The sequence below is a fragment of the Adiantum capillus-veneris genome, chromosome 4 (assembly GCF_014529385.1).
Source record: "Adiantum capillus-veneris isolate H3 chromosome 4, ASM1452938v2, whole genome shotgun sequence".
In the NCBI taxonomy this organism is placed as follows: domain Eukaryota; kingdom Viridiplantae; phylum Streptophyta; class Polypodiopsida; order Polypodiales; family Pteridaceae; genus Adiantum; species Adiantum capillus-veneris.
Genome location: NC_140934.1, coordinates 158652487 through 158658512, shown reverse-complemented (window position 1 = coordinate 158658512; position 6026 = coordinate 158652487). Strand labels below are relative to the sequence as shown.

The 6026-nt window shown below is 43.8% G+C and overlaps 1 pseudogene; it reads left to right on the top strand.

Annotated features, from left to right (window-relative positions):
* Positions 1–2004: 2004 nt before the first annotated feature.
* LOC147460223 (tubulin alpha chain-like) overlaps positions 2005–6026 on the top strand; it is a 59405-nt pseudogene continuing 55383 nt past the window's right edge.

Sequence of the window (6026 nt, the reverse complement as noted above, 5' to 3'; positions counted from 1 at the left end):
AATGGCGAAGCTCCTACGGGGGTTGATGATGAATTTCCTGATACTCCTTTGTTCATTGTTGAGACAATGCCTGAATGGAGTGAAAAGATTGTTAACTTCTTAGTTAATGGTTTTCCACCCAAAGAACTGTGAAAAGATATAGCTCAAAAATTAATCAAGGAATACGAACCCTATTGCTTACTGGCTAGAACTCTCTATACGAGAGGAAAAGATGATGTTCTTAGACGCTGTGCCCGCGAGGATGAGTATTTATATATTGTACAAGAGGCACACATGGGCGTAGCTGGTGGTCACTTTTCAGGAAACTTGACTGCCCAAAAGATCTTACAGTCAGGCTATTGGTGGCCCACTCTGTTTAAGGATGCATCACTTTTTGCAAAGGGATGTGATGAATGCCAACGCTTCAAGAAGCCACAAAGAAGTGATAGGATGCCTCTACATCCCATCAAGGTAACCCAACCATTTGAAAAGTGGGGCTTAGACTTTGTAGGACCGATTAGTCCGGCTGCACGTAACACGCAATCACGATATATCATTGTCACTATCGACTATGTAACCAAATGGGCTGAAGCAAAAGCACCACGAAAGGCGGATGCAAAAACAATAGCTAAGTTCCTCTTTGAGAACATTATCACACGTTTTGGATACCCCTTTGAACTTGTGAGTGACAATGGAACTCATTTTATAAATGAAGTAATAAAAGAACTCACATCAAACTTCATGATATCTCACCACAAGTCTACACCCTATGATCCCCAAGAAAATGGCCAAGCTGAGAGTACCAACAAAACTCTCATCTCCATTTTGACAAAGACAGTCGAGGCTCATCGCACTGATTGGGACCTAAAGCTTACATCAACTTTATGGGCTTATCGTACTGCGTATAAAGTTGCTACCTAAAACTGCATATGCTTTTTAATCACTTATGAGAATGCAATTACTGTGCCAATGTTGCTTGATTTTGCAGTGACTGGAGAAGGCTAAGGACATTCATCTCAAATGCTCTTCCACCTCGACGAACGAGCTTCAACTCAATAGCTTCCGAGGACGGAATCTACATCAAGAAGGGGGGCATGTTAACCCTCATGGCTCACGGACACCCCATCACCTACGACGGACGTGTATTATGTATTTGGTAGAGTCAGGTACCGAGCTTGTCGGACCAATAGGAAAAGGGTAAGAGTGATCGCCGATGAGAGGCGCACTCTAACTGGGACATTCAAGGGATTAGTTGGCTAAGCATGGGCGCCCAAGTGTGAATGGGGTGAGCTCATATAAAAGCCAACTAAACCTAAAATTCACTCATTCTCTCATTTGTGCAATAGAAGAGTGCTCTTGATCCATCTCCATCTCCATCTCCATCTTCTTCTTCTTCACCTCCTTGTGTGTGTGTGTGTGTGTATGTGAGAGAGAGAGAGAGAGAGAGAGAGGGAGAGTGTGTGTGCGATCGAGCATTACGAAGGCACGACGGCGGCAAAGCGGTTGAGCGCGGCACGACTGCAGCTTCTTCTTCATCGCGGCGAGGAATCCACCACGAAGGCGAGCGTAGAGCGGTGAGTGACACACCCTTTGCTCTCTTGAGCTTGCTAGATTAGTCTTGTTGTGTGCTTGGAGCCATTTGTGGCTCGCACACGGTGTATCGGCAAGTCCCTTGGTTCGACAGTGCGGCAAAGAGCGCACAGGACTATTGCATAGAAAATCTCTACTATAGAGAGAGAGAGAGAGAGAGAGAGAGAGAGAGAGAGAGAGAGAGAGAGAGAGAGAGAGAGAGAGAGAGAGAGAGTTGAAGAAGCATCTTCATAAACTTATCCACCAGCCAACTCTTTGCAAACCCACATCCAAGGAGCACTCTCCTCCTCCATCTAGCCAACCTACACAAATCTTAATCGACTTTTCTCTCAGGTCATCTCATCTTTGATTCGATCTCTTTGCTTTGATGGTGCATTAAACGTGGATATGAATGAGTTCCAAAGAAACTTGGTTCCTTACCCTAGAATTCACTTCATGCTTTTATCATATGCCCCCGTGATTTTGGCAACTACGGACTATCATGAGCAATTGTTCGTTGTAGAGATAACCAACAGTGCATTTGAGCCATCGTCAATGATGAAAAAATGTGATCCTTGTCATGGTAAATACATGGAATTCCACTTTATGTATAGAGGAGATGTTGTACCCAAATATGTGAATGCTGTTGTTGCATCCATGAAGACAAAGATAACAATTCAATTTGTGGATCAGTGTCCAATTGGTTTCAAGTGCGATGTCAATTATCAGCCCTTGACTGTGGTGCCTAGTGTATATCTTGCATTCAAAGAGCCATTTGCATGATCTCTAACTCAAACAGTGTTGCCAAGGTGTTCTCCAAAATTGACATCAAGTTTGATCTCAGGTATGATAAGAGGGCTTTTGTTCACTGGTACGTTGGTGAGGGCATGGAGGAAGGACAATTCTTTGAGGCATGTGAAGACCTAGACGCTTTGGAAAAGGAATATGAGGAGGTTGGATCCGAGTCTGCTGATGGTGATGATGAGGATGGTGAAATCTACATGGAATCATTATCTAAACTACTAATTATAACTAGCTCAGGAGGTAGGTCAATTATCTTTTTTTCTCTTTAAAATTTCAAAGAACACTTTGTCGGGAAGTGTCCAGAAAAGATCAATTTTTCAAACATAGAAAATTCCTTTCCTTGAATTTACCAAGAGGAAATTTCAGAAAATCAGGTCTATTTTCTAGGTTTTTAACCTATTTTGCTATATTTTGGGGGTAGAATTTCTCCTTTTCCCCTTGCTCTCAATCGGCATTTTTGAAATTGAATACGACACAATATTAAGCTGAGACATATTTTTCCAAAAATTGTCATTGGGGCTTCTATTTATGTGGGGAGTGTATCAGTGTGCTTGCATTTAATGTATCTTTCTTAATAATTATCATATGGATTTGTGTTTTTACCGAGAGAGAGAGAGAGAGAGAGAGAGAGAGAGAGAGAGAGAGAGAGAGAGAGAGAGAGAGAGAGAGAGAGAGAGAGAGAGAGAGAGAGAGAGAGAGAGAGAGAGAACTCGACCTGCCTCACCCTATCCTATTGTCCCTGTAGGCTCAACAGCTCGCGTGTGTGAAAACTAGAGCCACACAAAAAAACTGGATCTCCTATGATTCTCTTCTTTCTTGACTTTTTTTAAATTGTACAGACATATTGCTAGGGCTGCGATACGACAACTTGTAGTGCATTTTGGGGACAATGGATAGCAAGCATCTTTGGGCAACAATAGGCCGGTATGTCCATGGCAACTTCAGCGAGGTTTACACTTGCCAGCACAATAGCAAGAATGTTTTCCTTTTGTACTGTGACATCATCCAAAAATGGGGGGGTCTCAACACCTTTGGCGGTGAATTATTGCATGGCTTGTGTGAGGTCCCCACCCCGCCATTTCCAATGGCAGATCTGATGGTGAACCCGGTGGCCACTAGATCTATTGCGGAAGCAAACAAAATGGTTCAGGGCTCGACTAGCGGACGATCTCTCATCACAAAGTGAGTCGAGTTCGAGCCTACTAGTAGGGAGATCTAGCTCCACCTCACAAGGGAAGCGTACTTGAACTATCTAGCGATCCTAAGACCCACCTTCCAAGAGGAGAGAAACCCCGAGCGCCTTTTTCCCCATGTTTCAGAGGCACGTACACTCGAGATTTCACCGCTCTAGGGCAATGAGTATTACTAATATCGAAGTAAGCACAATGGGGACAGAGAGTTCCCGACCAATCGGGACCACCCATCTCGTAGGCATTGGCAACCTGAGCCAAGCCCCCACTTTCCACCCCCACAATCACACTTCCTTGTGTGACCTAATTACTACTACAAAGGTTGTTCAACATAAAGATTCCTTGTTTAATTCCGAATCACATTGTTCGTTAATACAGCCCTTCAACCAGTATTGCAAACAGCACCAAGACAGAATTCTAGTAAAAATTCTACTCAAACTTATTCATAAAAGTTCCAATGTTCTGGAGGTACAACATCCCCCCTCCAACGAGAATTCACTCCTCCCGTTGTCGCCTAGCTGCCCATACAACTAGGTATGTCCACCGCATAGAAAGCACGTCATGGACACTCCCACCGCATAGAAAGCAAGACGTGGGTTCCCACCGCATAGAAAGTAAGTCGTGGGTATCCACCGCATAGAAAGCAAGTCGTGGATTCAAGAGCCCTTAACGAGGAACTCTGCCCCCTGTGATCAGTAGGGGGGTCAGGACTGATTCAACATTGGAAATAAAATGAACTTGTCGAGCTAAATTTTCCCTAGCAGACATTCTTTCCTAATTGCAACCAGCATACCCATCAATCATTTCCTTCCTACTTTAGAACTTAATGTACAATGAATTCAATGCCGAGGTTTCCGTCGGATTTCTCCAACATGTTTGGGTATATTTTCATTCCTAACTAAACGTGTGCAATGTTAAATTAAACAACTTGAATGAAATTATGATCTACCTCTTCCATTTCTTCGTTGATGGCCCGTGAGATGGCCGGTATTTGTTCCTCCATGGGAGCTTTTCCCTTCCCGTTCACCTTGCTCGTTCCTGACTCGTGGTTGTGGGCTCCACCAAAGCGAGTCCTCTTAACCGGGGCCATTTTAAACTCACTACTTTAAGTAATTAACTTGGGGAAAAGAGCTAATGTCCGTAAGAGCTAATGTTCATGTGTGTGTGCACTGTGTGTGTGTGAGCATATGTGTGTGTGTGTGTGTGTGCAGGTCTTTAGATAGGCTCCTACAAGCTGAAAATCGATTTGTGCTGCTATAAGCATCTGAGTGAGCACTCAGTATCTGCATTGGCAAGTTCAGTTCTCCTACCCACCAAGTGTCAGGTTGGCTTGGTTAACTGACTCTGAGACTTAGTTACTGGCTTGGAAACTCTCCCTGGACTCCCACAAAGCAAGAGGGCGCCCCCTAGCTGCTAAAGCTGGTCTGGAGTGGCCTAGAACCTGTTCCCACACAGTCCCGGGCCCTAAATACCTCCCCGAGCAATTTTGAGAAAATTTGATTCTAGGCTAAAACGGGTCATACGAGTCGGATTTTGATGCCGAAAATTGCTATAGCAAGCTCTAACTAAGGCGTACTGGCCCGAGTACCTGCTATATTTAGCAGCCCCCGGGGTCCGAAAATGCATTTTTTTGAAATTCGGGATACGGGTGCAGTTTTTCGAGACGATCAAAGCTAAACGGGTCGGGTGACCAAAAACTTCCTATTTTTGGAAATTTTTTACAAAATTATTTTAATTCACATTTCGGAGCTTTAAAAAATTCTAAACATTATGGCACTGACAGAATCTGGAAAACTGCTCAAAATAGTCACTTATTCCATTATTTTCATTTCAAGGTACAATGGTGCTCTTTTTGATCAGGGTCAGAGACCTTACAACTTGAGTGTCCAAGGTGTTTAGTTTTGCATGAGCAACATGTGTCTAAGGATGCATCTAGTAATAGTTTTGGAGCATCGTGACAATCATTGTTGTAATGATGGTTTGGGCACAAGTTGCTAGCTCATAACATATGTTGATCTTAATTATTCCATTTGTCCATTCATGGTTTTGGTTTAAAGAATTCAAATAATGAAGAGTTAGCTTGCAGTTTTTTGTTATTAAAAAGAAAGAGAAGCTCGCTTGAGATATGGATTAGTTTGAGCTTGGGCAGTTTAGGGATGCAAAATCGCCCCGTTGCACCTCGGTGGTTTGCCTTCTGTTGGACAGATACGCCGCGACGGATGTCAGCACAGCGAGAACTCACCTAACATGTAATGTCAGCTAAGGACGAAGCTCGACCCGCAGGCACGTGGAAGCATAAGGTGTCAGCTAAGGACAAAGCTCGACCCGCAGGTGCATGGAAGCAAGCATAAGGTGTCAACCTACACTCGACCAACTCCTAACTAATTCCTATAGAGGTCTTTACCAATTGTCTAAGTCACAGCCTTCAAGAGTGCAAAAGAGGAAACTTTCTACAACGCTCCCTAGAGCCGAACACCCATCAAA